Raw genomic sequence first — 16,941 nt, 5'->3', positions numbered from 1 at the left:
ACGGTCGATTGATAAAATCTGGGATCATATATAATAAAAAAAATAATAAAAATGTGTGTGTGTTTGGCAGTGCTATGCCTGTAACATATTTTCTTAGTTTCAAAGTGCTAGTGCAATGTATTATGTACAAAATTGCAAACAAACTGACATTAGAGATAGCCTTTGGTTCTTCTCCACTCACGAGTTTCAGGTAGTGCAAATAAAAAGGCACATGCAAAGCCAAATTCTACCATAGGCGCCCGAACCCCTCGCTGAGTACGTCTTGGCCACATAAAGATGTGCACAGCCTAAGGCCTCGTGCTCTGGGTTTGTGCTCTCGTAGCAGGTTCAGCATAGGCCCAGTACTCAACCCCCACTGCCCATGGCTTAAGGGTATTATCGTTCTGGTTCAAACATATGAAACCATTGATATTCACCAGTTATTGTTATCAACTTCCCCAACCCATGCCATAACTTGTGCCACCTGTCATGCTGATAACGAAAATGTCGAGTTATCACAAACCTACAAAAGTATATATGACGATCATAACTAGGTGGGGGGCACACGTTATTGTAATTGCATTTATATAGCATTTACTACCCCTGATGAGATGCACGCTACTCCGGAACCCAAGGTCAGTGATTAATCCAGTGGTATTGTTGGTTATTGGGATTAGTCATGTGTTCTTTTTTTTTTTTATAATAACAGGATGAAAACATTCTATGCATTTATTCCAGTTTTTGTGTGGTAAATTAAATAAAATACCAGTTAGGTGTGATCATTAGTTAAGGCTGTGTGGTTTCAGGCAAATGGTTGGTGAGATAAGTGGCTGGTGGAGGTTAGCTATTGTTAGGTTGCCGGGTAGTCTTTAAAAAAATGGAGAGGTTGTGATCTATGGAATGAGGTGTGAGTCATTTGCAGAATTACAATAATAGAGATTAAGGCAGACAGGCTTCAGAACGCAAGACTATACTCAGAAATAGAAGGCATGAAGAGGATAGAAGGTAACAAGAGAATTAATATGAAGTAAATCATGGTCAATTTTTCATGCCGGTTTTTAGAATTATAATGGAAGAATATTTTCTGAGATTGCAAGCAATCTGCGGAAGTAAGTTGTAGAACGAAATAACATATGTTGTCTGAACAGACAGCTTACATATGCTTGCATACACAAGTCAGAGTGTACAGGTCATTTAAAAGATTAAGAGTCTGCTGGGTGCCACATCTAGGGCATCCCTTTTAAACATAGTCTGGAGTATCCCAAAAATTCACTTTCCTACATTGTGTTATTGCTGAATGGCCCCATCAAAAGAATGTTGATCCTTTACAAGGAGGAATAGTATATATTCCTCAGTTTTTGTTTTGACTGGCAAAGGAGAGGCACAGGCCACTTCAGATATGTTGGGTTATGTTCTGAATGAGAACATTTGCAGTGCTTCTACCTGGTCTTCTTATTATAATACAAGTATTTTCACATGGTAACCATTCATAACAGACCCCTCATGACACTCCAGAGTATGAACTATTATTTAGTCATTCATATGTATTTGTAAATTATTACTCTATAATAGGAGAGGGGGTCAGTATCTGTTTGTATGCCATAGTCTCCTCTATATTTTAATTCCTAGCACCACCAAGGGAGAGGTGTCGACATTTCGACCTGTATCTACTGTTCAGTCTCATCAGGGCCAATGTTATCTGTACTTGCATCAAAACCTATTCAGTCCATGTACCACCGTTGTCCATTGTACAACTTCATCTCTCCAATAGATACCTATACTCACCACACTTGGTGTGAGCTTCTGTACGCTGTCAGTAGTTCTCACCTAAGGACTCCGATAGCTGTAAACAAATGGGCAGAACATTGATTACCCGATTTTCCACGATTTGTACCGTAAGTCTTGCTAGTACGTATACATACAACATCGCTTTTCTTGTGTACCAGATCCAATTTAGTACCATGTGTAAGTCACTGGCTGAGTACAACAACCTCAATACCTCATGCAGTGAAACAACAATCGAATCGCCTCAGTAGCTAATCAGGCCCTCTTTTCCTATTATTCAAAACCAGGGCCAGTTCTAAGATATTGTGATAATGTGATTCACCCATGCGATGTGAAAGTCTCTGACAATTTCAATTGTTGTGCGCTACCTAAAGCTCCTAATTCAAATGTATGTGCATCTCTGCATAACCCACGACACTTGTAGCTATGCCAAAGAGTTATGTGCCTGTGCGGTCAAACCTCAATCCATGCATTCAACGTGTATCACTACTTTTGGTGTACCCCATCTTGCGAGTACATGTCCATTAAACTCACATTGTGGATATTTCTTAATGCCAAACTTGTGTGCTGTTTCACTCATTCGATCTGGACCTGTAACAACAAAAACATTTGTTTTGTCACTCAAGAGAACCAGGGGTGGAGAGCCAAGGTACAGGGAAAGGAGTGCTGACAAAGGGATCAGGGATTAATGGGAAATCAGGGAACATACAAAATTCGGGCTTGGAGGAGGGCGTAGGTAAGGGTCCGTTTGATAAAGTTAAACAAATGAAAAAACATCCACGTATTGATTTACCACCTGAATCATTCCCACATACTGTCGTTTTGATGGGGGTCCCTGAGCTGGAAGAGGGTAAACTAGAAAGCTATCCTGAATTAAAGAATAAAGTCACTCATTGGCTAAATAGGTATAGAACTATTCCAATCTTTTTACACGGTGAAATTCTGCATGTCCGCAGAATAAGCTGGGTCGGACATAAAGTAAAAGACAATCAAGGGGTCTGTGTTCTAGTTAACTTCAGGGACAGACGGGTGGTCAAATATATCTGTGGATGGAGAGAGCAAAGCATTGGGTGTGGAATACAAACTGTAGATTTGAGGTACTTTTATCCCCCGCCTCCCTCAGTCCAACCCAATATATTTTCTGTGGGTATGCAGCGAGGGATTTGTAGGGACACACATAACTGCTTCAATATCTCCACCTTTAACCGCTATGCCATTCTACGCAGTCAGGAGGGTCTTGAAGGAGTAGATTGACGGTGTCTGGAAAACTCTAGTTTGACTGCTCCAGTTTTTCCCTCTATACATAGCGAATCAGTGGTTGAGATAAACGGCGAATCAGAACCCTGACCATCTATTATATTAGCAGCACTGGATGGGGCTCTTAACCCAGATAGGTCGGTTACATCAGGGGTTGGCACGACAAATCAGAGTGGATTAAATGAAGAAATGACTATTGCAACCCATGTCCCGAAAGAATAATGTGTCAAATAATGGAAGTTGGTCAATATTGTTTTTGAACATTGTAGGTATAAAATCCAAGCAGACAGATGTAACTTGGCTGAAATTGGCAAGTGAGTTTGACATAGTTAACCTGCAGGAAACATGTGTAAAGGAGGCTTACCACCTTAGTGGATATAAAACCTTTTTTTCCCCGGCTATAGACTCAGTCTCTGGTAGAGCCAAAGGAGGTCTCTGTACCTATGTATCAAACCTCTGGAAATGCGACAAAATTGAAGCCCCTATCACTAACAAATACTATCAAATGGTACAGATACATATTAACAAGAAGTGTTTTTTTATTGTAAATTTCTATAATAACATTCCGGCTGAGGCCTTGGAGGTTGTGATGAAAGAATTGTCTAGAGACCTCAAACATATGATGTGCTGGAAAAAAAAGGAAGTTCATACAGTCTGGGGAGGGGACTTTAATTGTCAACTTTGTAAAAGCGGAGCACAAGGGGCCTGTGGTACTTTTCTGGATAGGGAAACATGCATATCACATTTTGACCATACTGGCTGTGGAAATTTGTTAAATGAAATAACTTGTGGGCTGTTTCACTCATTCGTTCTGGACCTGTAACAACAAAAAAATTGTTTTGTCACTCAAGAGAACCAGGGAGTCACTACTCATTCCCCATATCTCCTTCTGTCCTTAAAATTTACAAATACCCAAGTTTACAAGAGCCTCTCAAAACATCCTTAATGGAGCAGTCCGTATATCTGCATAATGGTTCTAGCACATAACCACACCCCAATACAGTTGGGTTACTAGGGGTTTTATTGTTGAGTTTTTATGTATCTTTTGTAGTGTATAGATGACAGGGGTCCTTGGTAGGGATTTGTTAAGGAGAGAAAACTCCTTGTCATCAAGCATCGAAATCCAAGTGACTGCCCAAGACCTGCCAGTGGGATCAGAGGAACTTACACTGGAGGAGCATTGCAGATGTCTAGCTGCCTTGCCTGCAGCGACAAAACTACTGCTGCAGTATCTGCTCCAATTCACTGCGAAGCTGGGCTATAAACACTCTCTGGGGTCTAACGTATCACAATTCTAGTGGGAGTGGGTAAGACTGATTGCCATTTGCAGCGCACTAGGGGGAACTTGCTCTGCCTCATAACGGCCCTGGAACACTTTGGCAACTAAAACACATACTTGTTCCTGGGGCCTGAATGTTGTATGTAGTAAATGTGGAATAACCACGGCCAGTAGACAGGCAAGTAGGACTCAGGACCTTGCCCGGTCAATGCTAGAGTGCCGGCATTTGAATGTATGTGTATGTTTGTGTGTGTTGTATTTCACTTTGTGTTTGTATATAAATACTACTTTTGTTATAAAAGCACGTTTTGGCTAAGAATTTGTTTAATAAGGTTGCTAGACATATTTTAAGTCTTGAGCCAGTGTTCACATTGCACCTACTGACTTTGATTTGCCCATTATTTATCCTAGACATAGAGCTGGCCAAGTTATATATTATTTGCTTGAATAACATAGCCAGTTCTACTCAGTCCCCCATCCAAGATCTGTGGTCAGGTCACAGTTATTCCTTGCTGCTGAAGTTTAGATTTTCCTGGATCAATAAAAAAGCCCTGCTAGCCTGCCCGTCCCCCCGATCCCCTTAAAATTGATAGGAGCTTGCAAAAAGCTACATTTAATGTAGTGGGAAACAACAGTCAATGTTTCATTGAGCAATATATCGGAGCGGTGAGCCATGCTGCCCTAGCTTCATCCGTCAGTGGCTGCTGAAGTACAGTCTTGGTATGAAGGGTATTCCTAAGTGTGGCCGCGATGGGAATTCTTTGTAATGAGATTCGGGTCGAAGACGTCAAGCCTCAAGATACATGACCATTGTTGCTTCCTAAATAATCTCTGGGCCTAATCGCTAATAATATCTCCTCTAATTGTATCCTTGACGGACTCGTAAAGTACTCCTTGGGAATCCATGGAGCCCATTTTAGTCTCAAAGTAAGCATGTAGTGCATCCATTAGGTGTTTTCTATATTCAGTCTCATTCAACCGCCAGGCATTCAACTAGCCCCGGCCTGCCTTGAACTAATCCAGATTGTAACTTCCACTAGAAAAAAGTATTCCCTTTCGACAAACTTGTGTACGTCAAGTTCCATGTTATGGTGTAATCTCTTGGAATCGGGCTACACTTTTCTGAAACTTGTGCATGTGGCTTTTTTTTGCAGAAATTGTATTGGCCTTTGCGTTTGTCTTTCAGAAAAGAAAGCACGCAATTGGCTTAGAGCTGGTGCATGTCCACCTTTTTCTCAAAATGTTGACTTCCATGGCATCCACCTTGCGGAAGCGAGCAGCGGCGCGCAGTGGCCATCTGTTTCTAATAAGCGCGGGCGCGCTTGTTTAAATTTGCCTGTCTCAGGGTCGCTATCACTTTCGTGCCGTGCTAGTTTCTTTCAGTCGAGCTTCGTTGTGGTATGTTATTTGTCTTTGCGTGTTGTGCAAACCAAGCTTCGGGGATGCTTTTCTTTAAAGCTGAGTTGTAAAGGAGGTAGGTTACACTGGTGCAGTACCACATCATTCGGCTGCGACTTTTATTATGCTCAAAAGAGTGAATTTGGATGACAAAGGACAAAATACAATACAAGCCAGCGCAGTCCAAAGTCCTGTCTATACCCATCAATGTAATATCATCTGGACATCTTTGCCTGCTGTGCGTGTGTCGGCTCCGCAGCAGCCCCTTCTTGTTTTGCAGAAGAATAACAAATCTTTTCCAATTGACCACTCGCTGCTAAAATCAGACGAGTTCTGCGTTCTGCTAAGCACCGTGTGTTGCGGACTGCAATCACTCAGCGCCAAGTATACGATTCCTCAGGTACGCCTACAGTGACTGCTAAATCATTGTGTGCGTAATGCGATTCTCCACATGAGTGTAGTAATGCAGGTCTACTTGATTAAACTATGTTTTCAGCAATCCTGTATTCACAGGCCCTGAAAGGGATCCTGAGCGATGAAGTTCGTACTTCAGAATGTTATTTTTGGTGTCTTTTGCCTCTAATTCTTGCAAATTCTAGAATTCTCTATTGAAGCATGTCCCATCCTCTTTCTCCCTCTTCCTCATTAAGAAAGCAAGTTCAAAATCGTATGAGTCATCCCCACCTTTCATCTTTCTCAGGTTAATAAATTGTGTACTGTTAAACAGGGTAATAATCCCGCTTGTTTTTATATATATTTGAATAGTGCAGTAGGTGCAATGGCACCGGGCCAAAAAGTTGTCAGAAGTCCTCTAAACACCTAATATTGCTATATTTTACTACTAAACGGGCAGTAAAATTGCAGTTACCTTGCAGTTGAAAGAGGCTTTATTTAGATGGTGCAGCAGGTGTAGTGACACTGGGGCCCAAAGCTCTAGGAGGCCCTCTAACCACCAACTATTGCAATATTTTACTACTAAACAGACAGTAACAAGTGCTCTTCAAAATAGCTTAAACACAATAACAAAGCCAATAGCTCTGGCAAAACAGTTATAAGGTCCCAAAGGCGAGACCTATTGGCTATGCCAATGCTTGTTTATTTTGACAAGCAGATATTTATATTCCATGTGTGAGCGTGCGAGCGACCTTTCTGAGCTGTTGAGCCAAGCTCAGCTACAAGGGAAAAGGTAAGGATATGTGGCAGTTAGGAGCCCCTGTGTTGTGTGCCAAAATGTGTCATGAGTGTCCAGGGTAATCTAGCTAAAATATTCCAACGGTCAACAAACCCATCTCCCCACCCACACTTTCAAAACATGAAATATCTTATTGCGGGATAGATCATAGACCACTGCCACAAGGGCGGACAATCTACCTGGTCTATATTTTGCATATCTCAACTGCCCCCACCTAAAACAGAATTAAAATAATGTCCCACTCCTCAAAGGTCGCCTATGCAAAAGCTAATACTGTGTGCCCTACTACTTTGCCCGCTTACCCCCTCCACCTGGTTTCATACAACTAATACTTCTTCATTTGTGTTGAGATTGCATGGATGCGCCATATTTTGCCCCATATTTTGCCTCATATTTTGCCCCAACAAAGAGGATTGGTGGCGCTGCTCATGGAACAGACCGGATCTCAGTCACTCGCTAGTTCTGTCAAAGGCCAGGGAAATAAATGTCTTCCCGTTCAGGCTCACCAGGTCCAACATCCTGCGACATCCCTTTCAGATAGATCTAAATTAAGCTGAGTGAATACCAGGAGCTTTGCTGGTCCTACTGACAGAGGCTGTGGATCTCTCTCTGCCCAAGAGTTTCTGTGGCGGTTACAGAATCAACATTGGGGCACAAATGTCTGTGGCTTGATATTGTGTCTTTCTTCCACCCATTCCCACACCACCTCTGCCGTTTCTAATTGAGCTGACTCTTCAGAACTCGGGGTTCATTCAGCAACTCCTCCTCCTGTTCTTGCTCTGCAGCAGAAAAAATTCTGAGACTGAAATATGATTGTTAGCTTTGCTGGGTAGAGGAGCATGTAGCAGATGTTCATAGCTCTAAGTTTCCATTTGGCCTCCTCGAAAACAATTATTTGGTGCACTAGGTTTGTTTAGTATGGGAAGACCATGATTCACCGTGACTCCTAGGTACTTAAGCATGTTCTCGAGTAAAACAGAGGATTTTGTCCCTGGCCTTATAATTCAGAAAACAAGCACTCATGGGACACAGAGGTGTACCCAGCATGGATCTCTGTAAAATTGCCCTTTGTACGAAGAGGAAATTAAGAGATTTTGACAAAATATGCAAATGTTTTTTCACTAGAAATTAAACCGATAAATCTAATTTTTTAATGGAGATGACCACAAAGCTGTTTTAAAATAAATAAACTGTACTTAACATTGCTGTATTTTTTTTCTCACCTTTGAGTTTTGTATTGCTGTCTAGATCTTGGGTGAGATACCTTTATCTGCAATGACAACATTGAGCTTTGTCACAAAAATCTATTCAGTTTGCCTTCCTTTGTTTCCTGAAATGCTGATTTTCTCTTTCCATTGGTATCATTCAGACTCATCCTGTAGTAATTTGACTACATCATTCATGCAAATTCACCATAATGTCACTAGGCAAACTTTTTTGTTTTCCTACTTTCAAGGTCAATATTGTGCACACACTACCCTTCATGGTTGTGGATTTAAACAAATGTTTTCTGTAATTATTCCAGGGCCTGTGTTTTGGAAACTCTCATGCAAATGTCATTAATTGAAATCCAGGAAGTTACACCCACCAGATGGGATATTACAGTACATGACATATAAATAAAGCATAACAGAACACACAATAATATAAAAGCGGAAACAGTTACTATGGAAAAAATAATACGTTTGCCACTCTCAAAATAGTTTGAAGTCCCAGACCTTCCTGCATGAACCAATGAAGGGTTTATAGAGCGCGCAGCTTCCCAATGTCTCATGGCACTAAGAGCATTATGATATGCAGCAATGGACTGGAGCTTTAATCCCAATCAGAGACAAGCTTTCAGACTAAATCTGAAGACCTCCTCAAGAGGAATCGAAATTTGCCTAGCTTACGTAACGGTAAGTTTCAATTCTATTAAGGACACGGAGGCGAGGATTATGCTATATCTTCCTTCGCTTTATTAACATAAAGACTCCACAGCAGCTTAGGAAAAGATATATAACAGTAACAAAAAATGCTTTAAGGCCTAAAGCATTTGACGGAATGTTCAACAGATCAAAACAACAACTCCCAAGAGTCTCTTTGTATAACGACAGTCCATAGTCCTTCCACTCTGTCCATCACCGCTATAAACCCGGCCTTCTCTTCCTCTTCCTCCTCTTTCTTCGCGCAGATCACGCCTGAACCTCATTGATCCTGCTTAGCACCCTCGTTGCCTGTCGAAAAAGAAACAGCGTAAGCGAGGTGGCCCAGGAATGCAACAACAAGGCGAGGAGCATTTAGTGACTCAGCATAGCACAGACAATGTAAAGGAAAACGCTTTACTTACTGTCATACGGGTGGGTAGAGACACCACTGTGTAACCTGGGTGGGATAATCCTCGCCTCCGTGTCCTTAATAGAATTGAAACTTACCGTTACGTAAGCTAGGCAAATTTCGATTCTATGTCAGGACCGGAGGCTTCAGATTATGCTAGTTCAAAGCTTACTTACCACCAACTGGGCCAAATCCACCACTGGCTTAAAATAAAACCTCTTAAAGGTGGAATCCGAGGACCAATCCGCCGCTCGCATTAGGTCCTCCAAGCGAGCACCCACCGAGAACGCCTTAGAGGCCATGGCCCCTCTGGCAGAGTGCGCTCCAAAGAGAGTAGTATTGATGCCTGCTTCTTGCATGACCCACCGCACCCACCTAGCAATAGTGGGGGAGGAGACAGCTTTGTGTGGCTTCCGCAGGGCAATCGACAATTGACGTTCGCCCGGGGGGCGCAAATCCAAGGTCAGATCTTCATATGCTTTGAGGCATTGCACAACACACAACTTAGGAGTGTCAAGAAAGGCTGGATAGGAAATGGATCGCGACGACGTTTTTGTGCGTCGGCCCACGGTAAAAGTGACCCCATCCGGGGAAAAAATGCGTGCAGATATATCCAGCGCGCGCACGTCGGAGACGGGTCTACAAGAAATCAAACATAACAACATGGCCAACTTCGCCGACAGTTCCTTGAGAGACAGATAGGAATTGGCCGGCCAGGACAAGAACAAGTTCAGAACCAAATTGACGTCCCAAAGGACGGAGTACCTAGGTTCGGGAGGCAACGCGAGACGAATAGCTCGCAGAAGTCGGCAAACAAAAGGATGCTCTCCTACTGGGTGGCCATCGATGTTATCATGGCCCGCCGAAATCGCCGATCGAATAGCATTGATCGTTCTATAGGCCAAGCCCTTGTCGGCTAGATGAGCCAGGAAATTCAGCACGGGAACGAGGCCTGCGACCAAGGGATCAAAATCCCTTCGTAGACACCAACGCATCCACTTAAGCCAAGCGGATCTGTAGCGCTTCGTCGTACTATCAGCCCATGCTTTGGAGAGCAAGTGTTCACAGACCCCGAAAGGCCTGGGAGCGACCAGCGTCTCCTGAGAGCCTCCATGCCACGAGGCGGAGAGAGCTCTGCGTGATGAGAGGATGCGGTTCCCGATCCGGATTTGTCAGGAGCATTGGAAACAGGGGGAGTAGGATTGGAAAATCCCAAGAAAGTTCCAGAAGAACCGGAAACCACACTTGAGACCTCCAGAGCGGTGTAACCAACACCAACTCCGCTCCCTGGCGTCGTATTTGGGCCGCTGTTCGCATTATCATGGAGAACGGGGGAAACGCAAACGGCTGTTCCCGACTCCAATCCTGCAGAAAGGCGTCCGTGGCCTCCGCCAGAGGGTCCGGCCTCCAGCTGAAAAAACGCGGCAGCTGGTGGTCGAGACGGGACGCAAACAGGTCCACCGAGAAAGGACCCCAGAGGGTTTGCAACCACCGGAAGACTTTCGGATCCAGTTTCCACTGACTGGCGTCCCTGAGGTGTCTGGAATGCCAATCCGCTACCTGGTTGGCCTGATCCGGTAGATACTCCGCTGTCACCGCAATGTGACGCGACAGGCAATAGTCCCAGAAGTCCTTCGCCAAATCCGCCAAAGCGCGGGAACGAGGACCCCCCAGATGGTTCACATAACGAACCGCCGAAACATTGTCCATCCGCAAAAGGACACAGGCCTTGACCGAATCTTTGGTCCAACAACGGACTGCGAAGGATCCTGCTAGGAGTTCCAAACAGTTGATATGCAATTGTTGTTCTTCTGAAGACCAGGCGCCGCCGGTGGAGAAATCCCCGCACCGGGCGCCCCAGCCCGACCTGCTGGCATCGGACTCTATGACTAGGTCCGGGGCCGAACCGAAGATCGCCCGACCATTCCATGCCTCCATGTGAGACAGCCACCAGGACATTTCCTCCTTCACTTCGTCCGTGAGGGGAACCCACTGATCGTAACTCATCCCACGACGTAAGTGTTGCGCCTTCAGACGCTGGAGCGCCCTGTAATGCAGGGGGCCTGGGAAAATCGCCTGGATGGAGGACGACAGAAGCCCTACCACCTTGGCGATATGGCGCAAGGAAGTGCGATCCTTTGCGATCGTCTGCCGAAGCAGGTGTCGAATCTTCGCTACTTTCCGACCCGGCAGGCTCAAGACCGCCTGCACCGAGTCCACCACGAAACCTAAGAAGGTGATCTTCTGAGTAGGAACCAAAACCTACTTGGAGCCGTTGATCACGAACCCCAGTCTCTGGAGAAGGTGTACGGCCTGTCGAAGCTGGCCCGCCAACACCTCCGGGCACTGCCCCATGAGGAGGATGTCGTCTAAGTACACCAACATTCGGACCCCCTGACTTCTGAGGAACTCCACTACCGGATGGAGAACTTTCGTGAAGCACCAGGGGGCTGACGACAGACCGAACGGCAGTGCGGTGAACTCGAACACCCTGTCGTTCCATAGAAACTGAAGAAAACGACGATGCGGGGGATGGATGGGGACGACTAAATAGGCATCCTGCGCGGCTCCCGTAACTGCGGAGGCGCGCCGAGGGGCCGGCGAGACGTCAGGGCGCCCTCTGGCGGCTAACTTACTCACCGCACACAAAGGGGGAAGAAAGATCGCGTAGGAACGATAGAACGTTCCCGCGACTGGGGACTCTGCAATGGAAAAAGAAACCATGGGGTGAGTCCCCCAACGATCGTACATATAATACAATCAGTAACGCAATAAAAGGAAAACAATGAAAGCACTTATCTGGCTGCGGGAGCAGCGAAGAAAGAGGCGGAAGAGGAAGAGAAGGCCGGGTTTATAGCGGTGATGGACAGAGTGGAAGGACTATGGACTGTCGTTATACAAAGAGACTCTTGGGAGTTGTTGTTTTGATCTGTTGAACATTCCGTCAAATGCTTTAGGCCTTAAAGCATTTTTTGTTACTGTTATATATCTTTTCCTAAGCTGCTGTGGAGTCTTTATGTTAATAAAGCGAAGGAAGATCTAGCATAATCTGAAGCCTCCGGTCCTGACATAGAATCTTTAGGAGATCATATGTAAGCCTGTCTATGCTTTGGCTGAAATGAACTAGAACGCTTTTCCTCCCTTCCTCAGGCGCTTAATATGGAGAACAACCAACAGTGGGGTGGATGCTGAGTGCAGCGCTCTAGAGGGGCAATAGGGTACAAACCTCCTAGCAAGGTAGCCTGGCCTGGCTTGAAGCACAGCCTGTGTACCAAGACAAGGAATTTAAATAAGATAATTTTCCTGATCTGCAGCCAATGTAAAGAATTGAGAACTAGAGAGATCAAAGAACGACTGGGCAAGTGCATAATGAGTCTAACAGCGGCGTTCTGAACAGCCTGAAGGTGACCAATCAAGGCTTCCATGCTTCAAGGTAAAGTGCATTAACGCAATCCAAGTGCGATGTAATCAGAGCGTGGATTACCGTCCTCCTGCTATGCAGATGCAGGAGATACAAGAATTTCTTCTTATTTGATAACTTTATTTCGACAATGCCAGGCCATAGAAGTGCATATAAAAACGAACATTGACACAGTAAAAATCATCATCAATAGTACATAAATAAGTATAAAAAACCTCATTCATATTATACACCTATTTAAAAAGATAAAACTCATAGGTAAAATAGAATTAAAACAACCAGATAGAAGAATTTCCTAAGGGTACCACCAGAGAAGGAGAGGGGACAGGGTCCAGATGTCTCTTTCCACCAATTTGTGAAGTGGGAACCAAACAGAAGAATTCCCTTTTTGTTGGTATTGCATTTGAGCTGACTGCTCTGCATCCATTCAAAGGCTTCAAGCATGATGTCCTTAAAGGTCGATTAAGTCGAAGCTGGGGATCCCTCAGAAGCAAAAAGCAATTTAGTGTCATCGGCTTACAAAATAATGTTGCAGTCCAATAATTTCACTACTGAGGCCACAGGCGATGTGAAAACCTTAAAAAGGGTGAGGCTCATTGAAGATCGTTGGTGGACACCTTGATTAACTGTTTTGGCTTCCGAAGTGAGAGGCGCTTTCCTGACGGACTGTCCTCAAAATTCCAAAACGGATTTAAGCCAGTCCCATGCCGTGCCACCCATACCCAATTTGGTAAGACAATGTAAAAGAATGGTGTGGGGGACAGTATCGAAGGCGGCAGATAGATCACGAAGTATGAGTACTGCATTTTTGCCCTGATCTAAATGCCACTTGATGTGGTCAGAAATATCCAGAAGCGCCGTACTTGTGCTACGCCGGGAACAAAATACGATTTGACTCTGGTGCAGCAGCTTTTTCCTGCTCTTGAGGAGATACAAATTCCTATTGCTGCCTTGAATATATACCCTTCAAAGTTAGACTTAACTCTTGACTAGTTATAGGAGGCCATTGCTGGATACCTAAGAACTATTTGCCTGACAAAGATGGATCCAATTTGTTCTTTATGTTGCAAAATCCTAGACATAAGTGCTGAATAAAAGGGGCAGCAGTAAACTTCCTCGGAGCCAGAAAAAATGGAGACCATAAGAGTAATGTTATCTTAATGATTACCTTCTTCACATTGGAGGTTCCATGTTCTGTGATATTGGTAGTATTTTACGTCCAACATTTAGTAATGTGTCTAGAGCCAGTGATATTTGACTCTTAATTCAGAGCTGAGATAAGTGACTGTGAACATATAGAGGGCACACACGGTTGGTATCATGCAGGTACTAAATATGTGCCATATGGTTGGTATTGCAGAATGGGACTCAGACGCATCTGTTTTTCTTTATGTAATAATCATGTGAATTTGTATGGAGTTCTGGCTCCATGCAAAAGAGTGAACACCTTTTACCTGCTGCGTATCATCAACGTGGACACATGTCCCAAACATGCTGTTGTGAAATGCACTTTGTTGGAGTGGAACTCTGTCCCCTGCCCCCTCCGCACCCCATGTTGTGCTTGTGGGAGGTATTGGGTTCCCAGGGGTTCACCCACATCTAACCACCATCAGGTGTGTGCAGTCACACAGTGCACCCCCACCCCCGTCAGGTCAGGCCAGCCCTCTTATTGAAAAACTGAACCTGCTTTTTCAAAACTGTTGTTCTGACTTTAAGTGCTGTTCCGTACACAGTGTAGGTTTGAGTTCACGCTTGCATTATAGACAGTGGATTTTTGTTGATAATATGGAGTACAATCCTGGCACCCTTGTACCTAGCTGATGGGGATGCTCCTAGCACAGACTAGGGCTGTGCAGGATAATAATGTAGTTTGGCACTGAGCTTTAGCAATGTAGTTTTGGGCACAATCGCAAACCTGACTGCATGTTTCCCTGCTGAATCAACTAGAATATGCCCTGAAACCTGTCCTTTTGTAGGTGCACAGTAATTTTATATTGGCTGATATCCTTGCAGGTTAAGCACCAGCCTGGTGTATCTTGAAGATTTTTCACTCTTTAGCAAGAAGGAGTAAACACCCTTTCCATGCTCTGCATGGAATACTGGTACTATTGCCTTATTCATTTTTAAGATCAGTGTCTGAATGTCTTTCCACAGGGTAGTTCCATGTTCCGTGTTTGGGGAAATAGAGTAGGAATGAACCTTAAATCTAGAACTTTGAGCAAACCTGATCTAGTATACCTTTTCAATTTGTCCAGTTTTCACCAGTCTACAGTGGTCATATAGAAATTCCTGATATGACCTCCAGCTATGTCTGCTCTCTTCTCATGATAGTAATATGCCTGGCTGGGTAGTACATCTGGGCAGGAAATCTGTCAATGGTCTTTAGGACACATTATTTCTCTGAAACCAACCATAGTTGGAGCAGTGGGTGGCCGAAATATCTTCTGTCTCAAAGCAAGGTGACTAGCCACACCTTAAGGACACCCTGTTTTGGTGTAATCTCTGCACTTTGTAAATAGTTTTCATCATCATTTGGATTCCCTTTCAAATACAAGGCCTAAGAGATCTTTTCCACAGTCTCAACCAGTAGGGACCTGATGAGCTTATAACCTATTAAAGGAATTTTCAGTCAAGATTTCAATAGGGAGTTCAGGCATATTAGCATTCTCTATAACCGATGATTCTTGACTAGTCAGACTAGCGTCAGACAACATCATTTGAGGCAGTAATGCCTCTGACCTCTTCTGCATATGCATGCTGCTCTTGAACCAACTCTTGAAACCAAGCTGCACCTGGCTGATGAGACTCATCTAGGTCGAAACCTGTTGTGGGTTTCTTGTGTGGCTGTTCAAAGAGGGCCTGGCTAGGCCGTTTGGGCTAGACTGTTCCTATTGGTTCATGGTAAAGGATGAATTAAATATTGCTGGATCTACTCTGTGGGGGCATTGTGGTCTGAAAAAACTATGAACTCCGATGTGGCCCAAGTAATTACCAGTGAAACTAATCCAAGCAACCCACCCATTACTTTTTTGTTTAGTTAAGTGTCACTCTCTTGAACCAAGGAACTATAATTTTGTCCAGTTCTTGCCATTTTCTGAAGCTGTTTGAGTCGAGGCATGATGAAATTTTCTCAAGACGTCATCACTGGTACTCCTGTACGGATCAGCTGCAGAGAATCAAAAATTGCTTTTTCTAATGATAGACCATTTTTCTTATGGAAGTTTCTCCATTGGTGGTTGAACTGGAATAGGCCATTTTCTATCCCACTGCATGCCTACTTGGTAGAAGGCACAGTAGGGGTAGGGCATGTCTGCTGCACAACTTGTGGTTGCCCAAGACTACCTACAGGCTGCTCCTTTATTCGTGACATTTTGTAAACATGGGGTACTCTTAAGTAGGTGATACGTTATCATCCTCCCAGGATGGAAGCAGTAGGGCTGTGGAATTTTGGTTTAAGCGCAAAATGTATACGGTGTGGAAGAAGGGTGCCTGGTTCTGAGAGGTGCAAACTATTTAAAATAAGTAATGAATGGAATGCTACACACAAAACCATGATATTGGATAAATGTGCATTCATTTTGAATCTCAGTAGAATTGTATATACATACCATATGGTAGCAAATTTGTGTTTCATCTCCCTCTGATTTGTTTTTATTTTTTGGGCTTATTTTCCACCGTATTTTTGATGGCTTTAGGACTCTGTGCACTTTACCACCCACATATGACATAAATATATTTCTGCAAGAAGCACTACTGTGATATAGCTATGTTGTACTTTACATACACCCTCAGGGCAGTTGATATGTAGAAAAAGCCCATTTTTAGGTCTCGCTGAGCCAGCGCACGTGCGCTGCTAGCAAGACATTTAGTAAGGGGGTTTTCAGAATGCAACCGCTGGCATAGATGGCATAGAGTTACAGTGCATGAGGCGTGCACGCGTGCAAGGCAGCCATATGGCTTTACGTCGCTCTCCCTCAGAGCCTCCTCTCCGCCCCCTTCCCTGCTGCTATTTCAATTTTGCAGGCCTGAAGCTTGAGTGCACGATGGCGTGCACGTGCACAGATGCTGCTCGCATTGCACACCCTCCTCTCTTTTCCCCCTCCCTTTTCATCAGCTTTAATCAGGCTCCTCTGCTGCTGGCATTTCCCCCTCCCTTCTTGCCCAATCCTTCTTGTCACCTCGGCGTGCACTCACCCCTCTTTTCTCCCCTTTCGGCCGATTTGATGTTCTCAGTGAGCCGCGCGGCCATTGTTGTTTCATCCGACTTAAAGCCCTGCCCTGCCCCAAGAATCTTTACTGAAGAGTTGAATATTT

General features: G+C 44.3%; 1 protein-coding gene and 1 long non-coding RNA gene across 2 annotated transcripts in view; one reads left to right on the top strand and one right to left on the bottom strand.

The window, feature by feature from the left end:
- Window positions 1-16,941, top strand: part of OCIAD1 (OCIA domain containing 1) — a 231,046-nt gene that overhangs the window by 41,282 nt on the left and 172,823 nt on the right. The window lies entirely within an intron of this gene.
- LOC147728876 (uncharacterized) lies at window positions 1,763-8,398 on the bottom strand. Its single transcript, XR_015309583.1, has 3 exons — window positions 8,114-8,398; window positions 2,299-2,355; window positions 1,763-1,822 (listed from the first exon to the last, which is right to left on the bottom strand). It is a non-coding gene; the product is annotated as an uncharacterized LOC147728876 (long non-coding RNA).

This window comes from Lissotriton vulgaris, chromosome 3_1 (assembly GCF_964263255.1).
Source record: "Lissotriton vulgaris chromosome 3_1, aLisVul1.2, whole genome shotgun sequence".
In the NCBI taxonomy this organism is placed as follows: domain Eukaryota; kingdom Metazoa; phylum Chordata; class Amphibia; order Caudata; family Salamandridae; genus Lissotriton; species Lissotriton vulgaris.
The sequence above is the reverse complement of the archived record's forward strand: the minus strand, read 5'-3'. Positions and strand labels throughout refer to the sequence as shown.